The following is a 21,233-nucleotide window of genomic DNA, read 5'->3' as shown; positions in this document are numbered from 1 at the left end:
TAATAAGATGACGTTGTTCCTTTAGGGTATGAAAACAAAAAATTTTAGGGGTTTAGAAGCCCTTGGTTTATGGACATATGTGATTGGGGTTGCAGTGCCCAAATATGTCTATAACACTAGGTGCATGCATAAATACTTTGAGTAGTTTGTTGTCATAACATGCTTCTTATGACTAATAGTGGTTAATGGTGAACATGTAGCCAAGAACAAGTTAACGACATGCTTGGAATCCAATGAAGTTGTTGCATGTAGTCTTACAGAATCAAGGATAAGGTGTTAATGGGAGAATAATACATGTGGATTGGATGTTAATACGCGCGGTTGTGATAGTGTTGTGAGTGCACTTTTCCTTGAGTTTCCCTATAAAAGGTTGCAGCCATTGAGGGAGGAGTGTAGAGGCAAGTGTTTTTTGCATGGGGTCTAGAAAGTACCTAATATATGAAGGTAGATGAAATGCCTATAAACCATGGGGCTCTAAGGAATCCTTGTCTAGCCTCAGTTGGAGACCTTAGAAGGTTAGTAGCACATTTGAGGGATTTTTATGATAAAAGAAGGGGGTGCACTACCTTGGTCGAGTCATCTAATTGGGGGTGTGAGACTATTCGTTGTAGGCTATCTAAGAGTCAAGGGGGTATGGATAAGATAAAATAAGAGTTTTCTGAAGATTCAATGGTTTTTCTCTAAAAATGTGCTATAAGAATTGATTATGACTCTTGAATTCTATGCACACTTAAAGTATTGTTTGAATTCTTGATTAAGTGCATTATATGATTATATGCATGTGATATTTCATGAAGGAATGATCATGTTCTAAGAAACTTATACTAATATAATATGTGTTGGGATAGTTGATATGCAGGGGAGTGTAAGGGGCAGGGACCCCATAGTTGTTACAAAGACGACAATCTCATGCAAACTCCAGACACCTAAACCAGCCACCAGTAATGCAGAAAGAGATGAGAGAACATCCCTCAAGCTCCATGAAATACTGAAAATTTCCTTCTTGAACTATTTAGAGGGATATTGGAACTTTAATTTTTCTATAAACATCGAAAAGGAATCTGAATAAAATTTTGTGCATATGTTGGTAATGGACACACTAAACCCCATAACTCGGGGGATTGATTTTATTGGAACTAATGGATGGGATGTAAAGGGATGTTTTTCTTCACTTTGGTTTTTATTTTGGTTGCATATTTTTATTTTGTTTGTTTACTTTGAGCATGGTCATGATTCTTTATATCTTTTTCATGTGATTCTGTTGTGGTATTTTTATCTTTTTCATTATTTATTCTTTCCTTTTGTGATTTCATATTTCTTGGTTTGTTGGGTGTGGGAAAGGAAAGAAAATGAGCTCATAGAGAAGAGCTAAATAAAACCTAACCAGAAATGCAAGACCCTGGCTAGACCCTATGCATAAGATAAATGGTAGATGAGGGAAAAGGAAGATAACAAAATAGCTAGGTGGAGTTGGCTGGGTCGACATGAACAAAATGGATAGTGATGTGATAGCTATGAAAATAGCATAAGAAGGAAGTTACTTTAATTGAAACTATGCATGGTTGATTTTGTGTTTTATGAATTTGAGAAAGATAAGAAAATGAAATAAAGGTATAATGATGTTATTCAATTTAAAAGGTCATTTATTTAGAACTGCCATAGTAGTAAGTTAAGTGATTAATTGTTGATAATATGATCATTGTGTAAATGGTATGGAAATAAAATTTGCACTTACCATGTTTTAGGTAACATAGTGAATTTTATTTAATGGATTCCATGTCACAAGGAGGAACCATTGTGAAAGTGTGTAAGAATGACCTCTTATTGTAAACTACCACTATTAATGTGCTTTTGCTTCTAACCTTTGTTGTGTACATGAATGAAAATGATAAAGGTTGGTAACTCATTCTGAAATTGAAAGAATAAGAATAGCATGGAACACGTTGTGCATGAATGATACATGCTTGTCAAATGAATATGCACAAGCTCGAAATCATGGATGAGGACATTCTAGAATTGGATACAAATGAAAATCCTTTCGTGAATTTTTCATGGAAATATATAAATAGTTGAATTAATGGATTTCTAACTAATGTGCAGTGCTAAGCCCATTTCAGACACTGCTAAGCATTGCAACATTAGGAATGTTATCAACCATTTGGACCCTTCAAAAATATTTAGATCAAATCTCTAGTAATGAAATCCAAGTAAATAAGGAAATCAACAAGCCTAAGTAAAAAGCGTAAAGGAAAGGAATTGGGTAAGAATTCCTTGAGGTGAATTTGAACACTATTGTTTCAAATTAATGTATGATTTGCATGGATACTAGGAAATGGAATGGCTAAGGAAGGAATCCCTCAACTTAAAAAGATTTCAATGACTTTTCTAAAGCATTTTGAATGAAATGGAGAACTAAATTTCTCATGAATTTAGAGATATGTATTTCTCATTTATGACTCATTGGTCTACTAGAATAAATGTTTAATTGCATTATGAAATGCTTGAATAAATGTGATGCACATGTACAGCACATTGATATTGTCATTTCAATTAATCTGAATTTAGTTGGAGTGATATAATCATGACAAGTGTAAGAATTCTAAGGTCACTTCAAGATATTGTGAATTTTTACAATAAGGAGATTGCATACATCTAAGCATTGACAAGTGTTGATTGATTGAAATATCAAATTGCAGGAAGAGTGTTGTAATAGAGTGTGAGATCAAAGCCATCATGACAAATTAACACCACCTACAAAGGATACTAAGAACATGACTAAATTTCTCATGCCTATGAGATTAGGCTTCTTCTAAGTGAAGCAAAGTTGGGCATTTAAAATTTCTTGTTTGAAATTTTTGAGTATATCTCATATAAAACTACATTTGGTGACATAGGTGGAATAATGGATCTTGGAGCTTAGGAAGAAGACTAGTGTCATGGCATCACAGCCTATGGCACTTTTGTTTATCTCATGGGATAAAATCGTAATAGATACCTTGAATATAAGATGCCATGAGTAGGGTAGTAGAGCACGCCAGACCATTACTTGACCATAACACCCCTTGCGCATGTCATTAGAGCATGCCATACTAGTACATGGCTATAAGACTCTAATTATTACCCCATGCAAGAAATCCTTTGGATAGGTAGACTACCCAAAATAAGGATTGACTGGGCCCGCAAAGGTGAGTAATTAATGGGGCCTATGCAAGAAATCCTTTGGCCAAGTAAACTACCCAGAATGGGGATTTCCTAGGTCCATAAAGGTGAGTAGCTAATGGGGTCCCATGTAGGAAAGCCATTGGCTAGATAGAATTCTTGAAATGAGGATTTCCTAGGCCCATAAAGCTGAGTAGTTGATGGGAACCTATCGAAACTACTCAATGAGCTGGACTTGAGGATGGATATGTACAAAAAGACTGCATGGTGCAGTATATCTTCCACTTAGTGCTTCCCTTGGTGGTGAAACTACTCAGTGAACTAGAATTGAGGAAGGATCTATATGAAAAGATTGTGTTGGGCAGTATATTCATCACTGAGTGCTTCCCTATGTGGTGCAACTACTTAGTGAGCTAGAATATGAAGTTGTACGAAAAGATTGCATGGAGCGGTATATCTGACACTTTATGCTTCCATTGGTGGTGAAACTCATTGAGCCGTACTTGAAGATGGAGTAGTACAAAAAGAGTAAATGGAGCAGTGTAACCGCCACTGAGTGCTTCCTTTGGCTGATAAACCAGTCAATGAGTTCGATTTAAATATGGAGGTGGCTTAATGACTATGTTGAGCTATAAAACACCAGGTATTTGATTTTTCAGTGAAATCACTCAGTGATTGTGAGACAAAAGAAGAAAAGAGTAATTAGAGAGACGAGTATCAATTAACAATTTAAATAACTTCTTTGTTGAAATTTTGGCTTGAATTTATTTAAAAATTTATGGTTAACCTTATAAAGAATCTATTGATAAAAGTTTGGTTTAATTTTCTTTAAATTTTTTATGATTAATCTCATAGGAATTGTATTTTTTTGATGTAGGTGAACTACTAAATTGTCTAGTATAAATATATGAGGCTGACTACAATGGAAATAGTATCATCTCAATAATATCAAAGTGCATAGCAAGAACACAATGGAGTTAAAGACCTTCAGGACTAGGCCATTATGGTGACACTGGAATCCTATGATATGCATTGATCATCATGAGGTATGTAATGGAAAATGTGTTGTGTTATTAAGGAAAGGTAGAGCGATGAATTAGCTATGAAGAAATTCTAATGCAAAGATTCATGTCCAACGAATGGATCGCCCAAGGGATTGATGAAGTAGAGAAGGGGGTGTCTGAATTTGGAAGGTGTGTTACTGCATGAAAGAGGAAACCTAAGTGAATTGGTTTTCAAAGAATCATGTGCATATTCATTCGGATCAGAAATGAATCGGATGTGTCCCAATAAGAAATGAGTTGGTTTTGTTCCTTGTGGAAGCCTTGAAGATCAATGGACTTTGAGGCAAAAATGCATTTGAATGTTAGACGATCTCGAGCCTGCCAACTAGACAGTGTGATATGAATGAAATTACTCAATTGGAAACTCAAGAAATGGAATATGTCACTGATCTAAAGAGTTGTGTATATATAAATCTCACATATGTATTTTGTTGTATGTTTATACAACACCAAATATGATGTTCCTCTAAGGGGATGGGGTTCGTGACAACCCTTTTTTCTACCCCCATGTAAAATTCATTATCTATATTTTTTTTTATGAAATTATGTGAAAATGTAAAATATGGCTAAGCTAGAAGAGTGGACATGGATTTAGAGCTTGGGGAGGAGGAGTTTCTTGTGTAGTGTTTAAACCAAAACCCAAGCCACTTTATTTATTCCCATACCTATCTCCCTAACAGATTAAATAATCTACTAATGCAAGAATTGAAGTTATGTATCAGTTTCCTAAGTGAAGGAAAAGCCCATAATGTCCCTATTCTTATGGTACATGTTGAGGAAGGCAACAAGCAATAAAGGGACAAGATAAGGGAAGTGAATTAAAAGAGTTTGTGGGCATAAAACATAGGGGCGATGGCGGTGAAAAGAGGTATGTAGAGGAGAATGCAAATGAATCATATGTGTAGGAGTGGAAGTAATCAAGACAAATAGCATTGTTGAATGCCTTTATGGTGTGACTGAGAAATCATTCCCCCAATTCTAGTGTGACCCAATGCATGTATTAATGTTGGATTTGGCCAAGAAGGCTCAAAGGTGATATAAATTCACATAGTACTTTCCTTGGGGCTGAAAAAACACCCTTAGAGTGAGATCATACTCCTAGACTAAGAAAACCTTCACTAGACCTTAGGTGAATCCTTATGATTGATTTCTAAGAAATAGAGAGAGTCATTGTGATGCTTAGTTCCTAGGAGAAGTCAATAAACCACCTAGAGAGTGGATTCCTTATCTTGATTTCATGTCTAACTAATTATTGGTGTGAATTCCTTTGAGTACTTAACTCTGTAAACTCTAAATCTAGCTCGAGGTTGATCATCAACAAGAAATATTGCAGTGTAGTGGGCCTGAGGCTGGGTGGAGAGTTAAAGTCCCTCCTTCAGTTTCTAGCCATTTCAAGTTATTCATATAATACTCTTTTTTTATGCATTTTAGATTACAATCTATGATATGCCTTATTGTGCTTATTACTAAATATTAATCCCATGTAATCTATGTAAGAATTCCTTATTCATTATCTAATGATGGTTGACGATCAAACTGGTATATCTATGTTGATTATGAGTTTCTTGAGTTATGTGGATGTAGCCTTCTTATCCATTTGCAGGTTGTCTAATATTCCCTAAGTGGTAATCGAAAGTCACTTAGAACTAATATGTGATTTCATAAGTTTCAGATATCTAATATATATATATATATATATATATATATATATATATATATATATAATTTTGGACAACTCACTTCCATTATAATTATGATGGTGGATTATCTTAATAGGAGTTCAATTTGTGTGTTGTGTATATGGAAAAACTCTACCTCAAGAAGGTTGTTGAGACCTTTGTATGGTCATGATGAATGCTTTTCTTTAGATTCCTTCATGGTTATGATTTAACTTATGGATCTATATATTTACTAATATTTTCATGATTTATGGACATGAATATTCATGGTTGCTTGAAATGCTTCATCTAATGTATTACAATATGTGATTTCCCCTATCTAAAATGTTATTAATATCACGGATTAATGCCTTGTTGAACATTGCAGACTCCTTGTGAGGATAAAGTAATCAGGTGATATGTGATGCTTGAGGGATTCATCTATATTTATTTGACGCTTGTCTAAAGGTCAAGTAAGCATTCTATGGTTATGTACATATGTGTGAGGTTATGGTGTCCATAGCTTTGTAGAGGAAGATTGGTATGTGATCTTCCCGCGTGACCTAGTTATTGGAGCTATTCCCTAGTTTTATTTAGTGTCTAATATATGGAAAATTTGTAATACCATAAACCTTGTTATGGTCATGGTAGAATTCCCTTGGAGGAATCACATTCAAATCTAGTTTTCACTCATGGAAATTTGGTGCTCTAGGAAATTCTCTTTCATAAGGAAACCTTGGTGTAAAACCTTGAAGTTTCCCTTCTACAAATTCGGAGCAAAACTATGTTTTGCATATGGGGTCGAATACCTTCCTAACTCCACATTGCCATATTATATATGGATAGGATGAGGTTCCAAATATATATTTGACTAGTAGGTGTATTCGAAGATCTAGACATCCAACCATCCAACACTTGTCCATTATTTTAAAAGTTCCATATTTGAATGGAACCAGATTTTGGAGGAAGCGCAGTTAACAGGGGTAGGTCCCACTTGGGTGAATGTTTGCATAAGGGTTGAATCTCCCTATGGGAGGAGGATGTATTTGGGGTACTTGTTACTTGGGTGAATATTTGCACAAGGGCTCGATTTCCCTGTGGGAAGAGGATATATCTAGCCCTAGGCCCCACTTCGATGAATATTTGTGCAAGGCTAAATGTTAAGTTATTTGGGAAATAAATCTAGGATATGGGTGATCCGAGAGTTTGCACAAAGTGGAAATGCTAGTGATGCCAAATTGTTAATAGAGTTGGATATCGAATTTGGTGGAAGAGAGATCTGGGGGTCCAAGAGATATTGCACCATGGATTATTTCATGCACCCTAGATTATCCCCAAACCCATATACAAAGGAAATAAACACAAAGGGACTAGGTCTTGTGGGACCTGATAGTTTGGGTCGAGGTGGAATTTACCATGGAGATACGATGGGTCTATGTGGATGCCACGTTGTAGTCGTTGCTGACATGGCAAGTTATAATTGGCTAGACTTCAAAAGGGCATAACTTTTAATCTAAGAGTCATATTGAGATAAAATTTATATGGTCAAAAATCTCTCAAAGGGATGAACTCGATAGTGGTATTTATTTTGGGTTTTGACAATGTTGGAAAAAAAAGGATTTTTGTAACCTCATCTTCATAATAGACCATGAGGGTCGGGTTAAGTCATAAGTAACACCTTCCACAACTAGAGATACTTTAAGGGGGTGGAAGGGAGTGTCACATATACACATAAAATTATTGAGCACACATATACAATTCACACTTCTTATTCATAAAATTATGTTACATATAAATACATGAAGTGTTGTCTAAAGATAGACAAACTAACTTGGACACATAATCACTTGGTTGAGAGAATATCTCAACAACGCACCAATATAGGAATACTAGTATGGGGGAATATCTAAACCAACCAAATAGGCCTAAAATCCTCCTAACTAATAGGAAAAAACTCATAACACACATTGAGATAAGTGGGAGTTCTATGCTCTAACCCCCCCCCTTTAATGACTACTTGTCTCAATCTCAATTAGAACAAAGTCTACATCTAGTACAACTTGGTGTTTACAAATAAGATCATAATGTTGATGTCCATATAAAAAAATAGCTATCCACTGAAATTCTTGGGTACCCAACCTTAGCAATCATCATTCTACTAAGATTCCCCTTCATGTACATGGTTCATTCAACAAACATGTATTTATACATATACCTCCCCCTCATCATCATTATCATCATCATCTTAGGTTTTACAACCATGCCTAAGGTTTTCTTGGTTGACCCTCAACCATACTCAAGGTCTTGACCCTCCCTCAAGTGGTTTCTAGGTAACCAAAAACCTACACTACAAACTGGTTTATAGGGGTATGACTTAGGTACAATTACAATCTCCATTCATGGAGATACTTAATACTCCACCAACTCAAACATAAGTATGTATACTTTCTTACAAACATATGTGTGACATGTACAAAAATATGATCACAAGTATGCTATTATTCACCACATGTGATATCCCCTGACTTGGAGTTTATTATATAAATTTGTATATGGTTAAGTGTGTATGTTGATTTTACTTTGAGAACTTATTTTGAAAAACTAATTTATTAGCATGGTTGATAAATATTAAATGTGAATTTGTAATTATTATGTTGCTAATAAAATAAAAAAGAGTTTAGGAAATTAACACTAAAGCTACACCTAGATGAAAGAGTTAAGACTGCAAGTTAATGTTGGATATTGATTACCCATTTATTAAGTCCTAGGAATATAATTTGAATGATTATATTATTTATTATTGTGGAAATGATTGATCCATAACTTCCCTAAAAGGCAAGAGGTTTTCTTTGAGAGTGGGAAGTAGAGATCATAAAAGAGCTAGTAACTACCTACCACCAATTGGGTGAGGTGGAGATATTTACTAACTACCAAATGATTGGTAAGGGGTAATCCTTTTTGTCTTCTTGTTGAGAATAGATTGACGAGGTGAAAATAACTAGTGTTGTGCAAGGAAGAACAAAAAATTGTCCTTTCGGTTTACCATTTTCAAGTCAGTGTCCTTAACCCTATGAAGCTTTTAGAAAAAGAGAAATGTTATATTATATTGAGATTCATATGCAAGTTAAGACTTAAAAATAGAATGTTAATTTCAGTAGCAAAGAATTGAAAAATTACAATACGTAATTATGGATTTGATATTATTTCATGCAATTATACTACTAGTAAATCTACAGTATAATATGCCAAAAAAGGGAACAAAGGAATCAATTTCAAATTATAATATATCTATAAATATATATTACTATGCAATTTTCAAGGAAAATAGGAATGTCTAGTTATTATCATAGACTTATTTTTATTAGTATGTTGTTATTGGAAGTAAAAGAATATATAAGATGCATATGCATTCATAAGTTAGAAGTAATACATGACTTGTTGAAATGTCATCTATGTTAAATAGAATTAGTATTAGAGTTAATTTCAAGAAAAAGGGACTTGAATTTATTTATATATATAAAAAAACAAGAAATAGTAAATGAAAAGAATGTGAATACATTTTACAGACAGTTACAATAGTGAAAATTACATTGTGGTGCCAAGCATAGGAAACTAGTAAAATTCATTTTGAAATGGTTAAGGGAAAGGACTAGTCACTATGGAGAAATGAATATACTATATAATCGGTCAAAAAGACATAAACAATTTAGTATCAATTAGAGAATAAGAGAAAGTAGAAACTATCCTATAGGGAATAAAAATTTTCAAATACCGAAGGGAAACAAATATCCATATAATGGGGGAACTAAATACAAACATTTTATTAAGGATAAATCTGTTTTTGTTTGCAGCATTGGTCAAAATGAACCACAAACTATTGCAACTGAAATAGTTTTGGGTTGAAATTCAAGTACTTAGTACTTAGGCATACGAGCCTGTAATTCATAACTTCCCATAAATGAAGTGAAAATTGAAAATATCAGTTTATGAATTGGAAACTAGAATTCATAAACTAGAAGTAGAAAACACTAGAATTTTTGTCTTGAACACAAAGTTATGCACACGTAGAGAGATAACATGTTCAACCGACCTGGAGGAAAGAGGTGAAATACTCCATGAGGAAAAGGAAGATTCCCATCCTCAATCTCGAAGGAAAAATTTCAAAATTTATTATAATATATGGTTACCTAAAAATACACACCAAAACAGTAAGTTATATAAATTAAATGTATATATAAGAAGACGATATGGATTAAAATATGGACCGAAGGTAAGAGTGATACTGTAACTGTGTACCTGGGGGAGATTCTCATGTGCCACGGGCTTTGTTTCAAGCCTAATAATACACGAGAAGAATTTCGAAGTTCAAAAATTTAATTTCTTTAAAAGAAAATAAAACTAAAACAATTCTTCATGGACAAGTCAACTGAAGGTTAGGATATGTTTTTTTAAGAACATTGTAAATGTCTTACTACTGAAGATAAAAAGGAAAATGAGTATTTTAAATACATTAATACTCACGAAAGGTTAAAAATCCTACATGGAAGAACTTAATAATACTACTATAAATTTCTAAATTATAACTCTATAATGATAGTCGTGGTAGTCGAGCTTAAAGGAGAACTGTATCAGATAGGGTTATATTAAGAAAAATTATAAATATTCATATATTACAGTATGGGTATTTGAGTCCTTTATTTAGGTCTGGAGCAATATAAATAAATAAACAATCAAATATATTGTGGGAGTTTAGGGTTTATATCCCAAAAACTCTAGACATAACAATGATTGTGCAAAGGGAATTAGATAAGGAAATCTTATACTTAGGGCTTTATTTACCTAAGCCATAAAATGTTATCTTCCCAAAAGAGCTAAGATAACTCAGAACGAAGAATCTCTGGAGTTTTTAGCCAAGTCCAAATGCAAAAGCGATCACAAGAATTTTCTTTAAAAAAATACCTACTAGAAAGTTAGGAGGGTTAAAACTTAATAATCAATCTTTGAGAAATGAAACTAATAAAACCTATAAATAACAACTATAAAAATTACCTATTGAAAGGTGAGCTACAAAATACACATCATTTTTCCAAGGTCAAAGAAATATTCCTTAAAGGAAACCTTCACACGTAAAAATATGGCTGATAACCTTAACTGGTAAGTGAAAACAAGTCTATGTGATGCAGGAGCATCCGACTGAAAAAGGCGATAGCTGGAAATGTCATCCTACTGAAAAAGGCGATCGCTAGAAATATTATTTTTACTTTTTGCTAAAGATGGAGAAGAATTATGAAACTAGTTTTATTTTGTTTCATTTAAATTAAGGCTGATACAACCATTGTCTTTTAAATATTAAGCAAACAAGTAAAAATAGGATTAGTTAAGAATATGTTTAAAGAAACTGTTAGGTAACTGTGGGTAACTGTAGGATAGTTTCTCAACTATAAGGGACTATTGGTAAGGCTTAGAAAGCCAAAACCAAAATCCCTATTGTGGGGGTCTACCTGCCATCGAGAGAGGAGAAAAATACAGAAAACGAATTTACAGTTTGTTTCTCTTTAAGTATCTGTGTAAAGCAAATGAGTCCAATATCTCTGTCATAAAGAAAAGAAAGGCATTTTTCATTTTTCTCCTATGTCTACGTGCTTCAAATATTGTTGTAAGTAAAACAGTGGAACATTTTCATTAAAAAAAAGCGAACAATACTCAAATCTTGTGAGTGAAGGCATTCAGAACAAAGAACCAGACAAAGGAACAACCCAGCAAGATATCACATCTTTCTCAACAAAACAAATACCCAGGTACAAATGTCATATAGTAAACAAGCACGCCTATGCCTTTCATTTCATTTTAAAGTTTAAACAGTTCCATATACAATTTTGAAAGTAAAAACCCAGTTCAATATACATTTTTCAAAACAAAATCCAGAGAATTTCGAAACCCACAGAAGCTGGAAACCAACATTTTTGCAGGCTCAGAACAAATTGACAGCAAGGGTTTGAAACCCACGAAGCGATACAAACATAACGGAAGACACTAGATCCAACGGCTTGTGCCAATAAAAGAAAATGCAAGCAAAGTTAACTAGGCAAACACGGAGGGATCCTACCTTGTTTTTCCCAAGCCACGAAGACTCCCAAGGGCGAGGCCATGGAGAAGCAATCTCGAGAACCGACCTGCACACCACCACAAAAACGAGATGGAAGTCAACAAAACCAAAGTGGAAAATGAAACAAGGTAACAGAGAGTAGTTTAAGAAAGGGAAAAACAAGGGTTTACCTCAAAGGAGTCTTTTCCAAGACAGAGGACGAGAACTAAGTCTTTAGTCAGAGGGCATCTCCGAGTAAGAGCACCATTGACGAGTTTCACCAGATCACAAAGGGGCTAGAGAGTTAGAATCACTAAAATAAATTGCAGAAATGAAACCAGAACAAAAGCTCACCTGAAATAGCATTTGTTGAAGCTGCCCATAGTAGTAGCAAGAGAAACACCTATGGATACATAAGCCAAGTCAAGTCTGGGACCAATAACAAAAACCACTACAAGCAGAACCAAACGAAGCTTAAACCAGAGAACAGAGAGTAAGAGGGAACTCGTAGAGAGTAAGCCAACCTGAAGCCTCCGTGGAACAGCAAACAAATCACCCCAAGAAACAAATGAAGGCACATCGTACATACAGAGCCGAACCAGACCTATAACACACGAAAAGTTGGAGGCCAACGCATAGTTTTACCTTGGCAAGTGGAAATGAATTGCATTTGTGGAAACGAGGCCAATACATAAAGTCAGGCCTAATACATTAAAGGTTCATTGAACCATCGCACCAAAACCATGATTCCCTTTATTCAGAAGATACATAATAATGCGATTTGGTAACACGTCATACCTCTTAGGATTGCCACCAATTTTTGGTATCAGAGCAGGTTACTTCCTTTTTCTCAGTGAAGATGGAGGTAGGTAGAAGAGGCCGAGGTAGAGCCATCCAAAGAATAGCAGATGGATGACTACGAGAAGAGATCAGGACCTTAATTTCACGTTTCGCAGCAGTGTAAGCAGGAAGGCGCAGAGATCCAGAAGGTGGGGATGACAGTGAGGAAGAAAACACAGCCATGACAGATGGGTCAAATGAAGAGGGACTAGAGATTAAACTGTTGAGATCAGTTTTGCTGGCTAGTAGCAAGCCAAGACCGGAGCTTTCTAATTATGATGGCAGTTTATCGCCAGAGGCGTTGTTGGACTGGATAAGAGAACTAGACAAATATTTTGAATATGAAGAAATCAGCGAAGATAAGAAAATCAGGTTTGTTGTCACCAAATTGAAAGGACATGCAGCACTGTGGTGGGACAGTGTGCAGGTAGAAAGGAGAAGATTGAACAAACCATTGATTAAAAAATGGGATAGGATGATTGCTAAGATGAAGAGCAAATTTCTACCTAAAGATTACCAAATTGCCCTTTATAGACAAGTACAAAACCTGAGACAAAGAATGATGACTGTAAAGGAGTATACCGAAGAATTTTATAAAGTAAACCTGAGAGCTGGCTATGTTGAGGATACTCCTGAGAAAACAGTGAGGTTTGTAAATGGTCTACGGATGGAGATCCTAGATGAAATTAGTATTCTTTCCCCTAAGACCATAGAGGAAGCCTATCAGAGTGCTTTGAAGGTGGAAGAAAAGATCGCCAGGAAACAGAATGCCAAAAGAGGACGTGGTTCAGGCAAAGGTAGGGGACAGACCTTTGGCAGAGGTAGGACTGCCAACAACAATGAAGAGGGCAGCAGTTCAAAAACTTCAGGACAGACTGAAAGGGAAGGTAATACTAGAGGAGGAAGGTCATACCAACGAGGAAGAGGTAATGGCAGAGGTAGAGGAAATGCCTATCAGTGTTACAAGTGTCACAAGTAGGGACACAAGTCCTTTGAATGTCCTGAAAATGAACCAACTGGATAGAGGGGAGCATATGTTGCTCAGCCCGATGAAGCAGAGGTACTGCCACAAGAGGTGGAAAATATGCCTGAAACAGGGGAATCCTTGGTGTTGAACAAGGTGTTATTGAAACTAGCTAATGAAGTAGTTGATTAGACACAGAGGAAAGCATTGTTCTGGACTTTGTGCAAGTCACATGGGAAATGTTGCAAACTAATCATAGATAGTGGAAGTACTGATAATTTGGTAGCTACGAAAATGGTAGGAAAAATGGGTTTGAAGAAGTTGAAGCACCCGACTCCATATAGGGTGTCTTGGTTGCAGAAAGGACACCAATTGCTACTCGATGAGTAGTGTGAATTAGAGTTTCATATTGGCAAGTACAAGCACAAGGTGACTTGTGATATCATGCAAATGGATGTATGTCATATTCTGCAGGGTAGACCGTGGCAGTATGATAGGAAGGTCGTCCATGATAGGGAAAAAAATTGTTACAGGTTTGTTAAAGATGGGATTAAGCATACGCTAGTGCCCATGAAGGAGGAGGATGTTGCAGAAACCAGTGGAACAAAAGCATTGCTATTAGGTGGAAAAGAGTTTATGCGACAGATTGAAGACACTGAAATAAAATATGCAGTTGTGCGAAGGCCAAAAACAGTATTAATACATATTGAGATTACTGACTTGCCTATAGAGGTATAGGACATGCTGCAGGAATTTAGCGATATTGTGGTAGATGATCTACCAGACAAATTACCACCAAAGCCAAGTATTAGTCACCATATTGATTTCATCCTAGGAGCCAGTTTGCCAAACAAAGCTTCTTACCGGATGAGTCCGAAGGACAATCAAGAACAAGGATAATTTTAGGGGCCCTTTGGCAAAATTAAGGGGTTTTAAATTTTTAGTGGGCGAATATTTTGTATCATAGTACATTTTTACAAATCACCTCAAATAGCCCACCTTATTTTAAGGGAGAGGGTAAAAAAGGTAAATTTAGCCCTTGAAATTAGGACTTACAACCTTCCATTCGCCCATTTTCAAGAATAGGTTTTATTTAAGTGAATCCATTCGCCCATTTTCAAGAATAGGTTTTATTTAAGTGAATCCTATGGGCCAAAGACCATATTTATAAAAGAGGTATGGTAAATTAATAAAAATATAAATAAATGAGAGGTATGGTAAATAAAATAAAACATTTTTTATATTTACTCCATAAGTCACCTTATATACATGTAACAGTGTAAACAAATAAAAATATAAGTAAAGTGGAGGTATGGTAAATAAATAAAACGTCTTTTTATACTTACTCAAACGGTATGGTAAATAAATAAAAATATAAATAAACTAGACGTATCGTAAATAAATAAAACCTCTTTTTATATTTAGTCCATAACCCTCGTTCTATTTATGAAGGCTCAAGAAAGAGGTTTTATTTAAGTGAATCCTATGGGCCAAATACCATATTTGTAAAAGAGGTATGGTAAATTAATAAAAATATAAATAAACGAGAGGTATGGTAAACAAATAAAACATTTTTTTATATTTACTCCATAAGTCACCTTATATTTACGGACACTCAAAAAATGGGTTATATTTAGGTGAAACCTATGGCCAAAATACTATGTGACAAATACCATGGACTAGATTGTTATTAATACCATGCAAAAAACCATTATTAACCCTAATATTAGAATTAATAAAAATAAAAATGGCACATGGTATTGACCCATGGTATTCACCAAAATGGCACATGGTATTGACCCATGGTATTCACCTGGAATGTAGCCTATTTAAATGGGGGAATTAAGCCAGCATGTAGCCTATGCTAAGATTCACTAGGACTTTACAAAGTTTTATTATTTAGTGAAAGACTCGCCAAGATCTTACAAGATTTTATGATTGAGTAAAATATTCGCCATGCCTGGTGAGAGATTCGCCAAAAAATTATATATACATATTATATTATTGATAAAATCGCCTTCCATTTTTCCTATATACCATGGAGATTCGCCCATTTATTATATTTATAAATTTAGGGGGGGTTCTTAAAATTTTCCCTGATCAAGAAATCAGGAAGCAGGTGCAGTTGTTGTTGGATAAAGAGTTGATTTGAGAAAGTCTAAGCCCTTGTGCAGTTCCGACTGTGTTAGCTCCCAAAAAAGGAGGTGAGTGGCAGATGTGCACTGATTCCCAGGCAATCAATAAGATCACTATCAGGTACAGATTCCCTTTACCTCGGATGGATGATATGATGGATTGTTTGAGTGGAGCAACATACTTTTCAAAAATAGACTTGAAAAGCGGCTACCACCAAATCAGGATTCGAGAAGGTGATGAGTGGAAGATAGCTTTCAAGACCAATGAAGGCTTATATGAATGGTTGGTTATGCCATTTGGATTGAGTAATGCCCCCAGTACGTTCATGCGTTTGATGAACGAGATGTTGAAAGAATTCATTGGTAAATTTGTGATTGTATACCTGGATGATATACTTATATTCAACAAAATGAAGGAAGAACATTTTCGACATGTCAGGTATGTATTAGAAAAATTGCAGCAAAATAGATTACTGATAAATTTGAAGAAGTGTTCTTTTTTCAAGAAAGAATTAATTTATCTGGGATTTGTGATTTCCAAGAATGAACTAAAAATGGATCCAGAGAAGGTTGCCGCCATAGTTAGCTGGCCGTCTCCTAAGAGTTTGTTTGAGGTACGGAGTTTTCATGGATTGGCGAGTTTTTATCGCAAATTTATTAAAAATTTCAGTGGAATTTGTGCACCCATGGTGGACACCATTAAGAAGGCAAATCAGCCTTTTTATTGGACAAAGTCGGCTGAGAAGAGTTTTCAGCTGCCAAAAAGGAAGATCATTGAAAAACCAATTTTAAGATTACTAGACTTTAACAAGCTTTTTCAAGTTCGTTGTGATGCCAGTGGGACAGCCATTGGTGCAGTCATGGAAAATTTTAGGGGCAAATTTTCGCCCTTGGGCTAAATTAAGGGGTTTTATATTTTTATTGGGCGAATATTTTGTATCATAGTACATTGTTACAAATCGCCTCAAATTTATTTTATAAAAATATTAGGTATGGAGCCCACGTTATTTTAAGGGAAAGGGTAAAAAAAGTAAATTTAGCCCTTGAAATTAGGAGTTACAATCTTCCATTCACCCTCATTTTGAAGGAAATGTATTTATGATAGTTATAAATACAGTGGAGGTATGGTAAATAAATAAAACCTCTTTTTATATTTAGTCCATAACCCTCTTTCTATTTAAGAAGGCTCAAAAATGAGGTTTCATTTAAGTGAATCCTATGGGCCAAATACCATATTTATAAAAGAGGTATGGTAAATTAATAAAAATATAAATAAACGAGAGGTATGGTAAATAAATAAAACATTTTTTTATATTTACTCCATATGTCACCTTATATTTATGAACACGCAAGCGTGTAAATAAATAAAAATATAAATAAAGTGGAGGTATGATAAATAAATAAAACCTCTTTTTATACTTCAAAGGTATGGTAAATAAATAAAAATATAAATAAATTATAGGTATGGTAAATAAATAAAACCTCTTTCTATATTTACTCCATCACCCTCTTTCTATTTAAGAAAGCTCAAAAAAGAGGTTTTATTTAATTGAATCCTATGGGCCAAATACCATATTTATAAAAGAGGTATGGTAAATTAATAAAAATATAAATAAACGAGAGGTATGGTAAATAAATAAAACATTTTTTATATTTACTCCATAAGCCACCTTATATTTACGAACACTCAAAAAATGTGTTATATTTAGGTGAAGCCTATGGACCAAATACCATGGGCCAAATTATTATTAATACCATGCAAAAAAACATTATTAACCCTAATATTAGTATTAATAAAAATAAAGATGGCACATGGTATTGACCCATGGTATTCACATGGAATGCAGCCTATTTAAAGGGGGGAATTAAACTAGCATAGATCCATCTTTACTCTGGATCAAATATCGTGATATGCAAACTAACATAGAGTGAAAAAATATTTGATCCCTCTCAGGGCTTGGTAGATCAAGAGTAAAAATGGATCTTATAATTTAATGTCACTTAAACATTTTAACTTGGTTAAAATAAAAATCAATTATTAATTTTATTAATTTTTATAAATTACTAATAGTAGTTTTTAAGCTCCAGGTTTATGATAACCCATGGTAATACCATGGTATTCATGTGAGCATAGACTATTTAAAGGGGAAATTCTATTAGCTTAGATCCATCTTAATTCCGAGTCTACCAAGTGCTAGGAGGGATAAATAGATTTCATCCCTCTAAGAGTGGTAGATGTGGAGTTAAGATGGATATAGGTTGGTTTTTATGATAATGAAGATATTAAATAGACTTAGGAAATTATATTGTGAAAAAAATCTTAAGGTGAATGGTTAAAGCTGCATTTAGTCACTTCACAAAATTTAGTAAAAAATACCGATTTATCCATTAATATTGGTTTTTCTAAATTAACAAAAAAAATTCAAAACAATGAAATCTTATCTCTTTCTGCATCACCCTCATAGAAGAGAGATAGTCGTTGCCCAGATTTCCCACCATTTTTCAAACATTCTCAATATGATATCTTGATGAAAAAGTTAAGGTATTGATCTTGGATTAGTTGCTTGAAAAATATGCTGGTTTGTACAACCTTTCATCTTCTCTGCTATTCTTAGTTTGTCATAATGATCTGTAGGGGTTGGGTCACTGCACCATATTGTCCTAAAAGGTGGATATTGTGCACCAAAAAGGAAATTAATCCACATGTTACAACGCTGTTAAAAATGGTATGAAGGTAGTGAATTATGCTAATAAGAAATTTAGATTGGGAGAGACGTAATTAAATTTTATTATTTAATTGAAGATTTCCAATTAAAATAATAATAAATCTACATTTATATATTTATATATTGATTGGAAGGCTTCTGACAACGGTCACTTCTTTCCATTAGATCCCCTTCAGGCCTTTGGGATACCTACTACTTCATTATATTATATAGTTGGGGCTTGCTACTTGTTGGCGTGTTGGGGTAAACAAACTTGATGTGTTTTTTTTTTATCTCACAGTTGGAGTCTATGGAATAAGAAAGAAATTTGATAGCTTGGCAAAAGTGGTAGCTTGACAAAAGTGGTAGAGAAAACATTAATCTCTCCTACCATGACAAACATGGCCACTAAAACTTGCAACATTGTTTGTAGGAAGTGAAAATTATGTTTCTTTTTTCCAAACATGTATGTTAGTATATTACAGTTTAATGAATATGTTTTATTATTATCATATATGGTTTCATAATTTAACAAAACATTCGCCAAGACTTCACAATGTTTTATTATTCAGTGAAATATTTTCCAAGATCTTACAAGATTTTATAATTCAGTGAAAGATTCACCATGACTTTACAAGATAATATAATCTGGTGAGAGATTCGCCAAAAAAATATCTATATACATATTATATTAGTGATAAAATTGCCTCCCATTTTTCCTATGTATCATGGGGATTCGCCCATTTACTATACATATAAATTTAGGGTGGTTCTTAAAATTTTCCTTGGGTGCAGTACTCAGCCAAGAAGACAAGCTAGTAGCCTACTTCAGTGAGAAATTAAATGAGAGTAGGAAGAAGTACACGTCTTCTGACAAAGAATTTTATTCGGTCATCCAAGCACTAAAGCATTGGAGACATTATCTACTGGCCAATGAATTTGTCTTTTTTTCAGACAATTCTGCATTACAGTATAATATGCAACAGCATAAGCTGAACCATAAACATGCGAAGTGGGTGGAGTACTTGCAGAGTTTTACATTTGTGTTGAAGCACATCAACGGTCAAGCCAACAAAGTGGCAGATGCATTAAGCAGGAGGAATTTGATCCTACAAGAAAGTACGATACAAGTATTAGGATTCGAACATCTTAAGGACTTGTACGAAACAGATGCAGATTTTAAGGAAGCCTATGAAGCTTGCCAAAATCCACTGTTGAGGGATAACAGTACATGGCTGGACTATAATATGCAAGAGGGGTTGTTGTTCAAAGGAGGGCAGTTGTGTATTCCGGAGTGTTCCATGCGAGAGAACTTAATCCAGGAAAAGCATAATGGAGGTTTAGCTGGGCATTTTGGCATAGACAAGACTTTGGACCAGTTGAGCCACTTTTACTATTGGTCGAAGATGCGTAGAGATGTACAGAGGTTTGTGACTAGGTGCAAAGTGTGTCAGCTTGCAAAGGGACACAGCCAGAACACAGGGTTGTATACACCCTTACCTATTCCAAACAGACCTTGGGACTCAGTCAGTTTAGACTTTGTCTTAGGTCTGCCGAAGACACAGCGGGGATTCAATTCCATCATGGTGGTGGTGGATCGTTTCGCCAAAATGGCACATGTCATTCCTTACAGGAAAACCAGTGATGCCACACATGTAGCACACTTGTTTTTCACAGAGATAGTTAGATTACATGGCTTGCCAAAATCTATTATTTCGGACCAAGACGTAAAGTTTACAGCTCATTTTTGGAAAAATTTATGGAAAAAGTTAAACACCAAACTGAACTTCAGCTCAGCTTATCACCTGTAGACCGATGGGCAAACCGAAGTGGTGAACCGAAGTCTGGGAAACCTACTAAGGAGTCTGGTTGGTGAAAATTCTCGACAGTGGGATCGTGTACTTGCATAAGCAGAATTTTCTTATAACGACTCACCCAACAGAAGCACGGGAAATAGTCCTTTCCAGATCCTATACAGAATGCACCCACGTGGAGTACATGAGTTGCGGGATTTGGGTTAGTTGGAGCACAGGAGTGCTGATGGTGAAGACTTCGCAAAAGCAATCAGTGATCTTCATGAACAAGTAAAATTAAAATTACAAGATAGCAGCCAAAAATACAAACAAAAAGCAGATTTGAAAAGGCGGGAAATACAATTCAACGTAGGAGACCTGGTACTAGCACACCTATGGAAGGAGAGGTTTCCTAAAGGTGAATACAACAAGTTAAAACTGAAGAAAATTGGGCCTTGCAGGATTCTTCGAAAATTTTCTGCGAACGCTTATGAGTTACAGTTACCTCCAGGTATAGGCATCTCGCCCATTTTTAATGTGGCAGATCTGTACCCATACATTGCTGCTAATGAAGAAGACAGTTCGGAAAGACGAACACGGGACACCCAGAATGAGAACGACTCGTGGATTAAACAGATGCCTCTAGCAAAGCCTTTAGAGATCGAACAGATCCTAGACACCCAGGTGGCCAAACAGACTCGAAGAAAAGAATATTTGCGGTACTTGGTCAAGTGGAAGGACCATCCTATTGAGGATAGCTCTTGGTTAGATGCTGGCTAGATTCAAAGCATCGGGTACTCCATTGAAGAGCTCATGGACAGGAGCCATGA

This window comes from Pinus tabuliformis, chromosome 3_2, assembly GCF_031772625.1.
Source record: "Pinus tabuliformis cultivar Carrire ecotype Pingquan chromosome 3_2, CPIR1, whole genome shotgun sequence".
NCBI lineage: Eukaryota > Viridiplantae > Streptophyta > Pinopsida > Pinales > Pinaceae > Pinus > Pinus tabuliformis.
Note: the sequence above shows the minus strand (reverse complement) of the source record.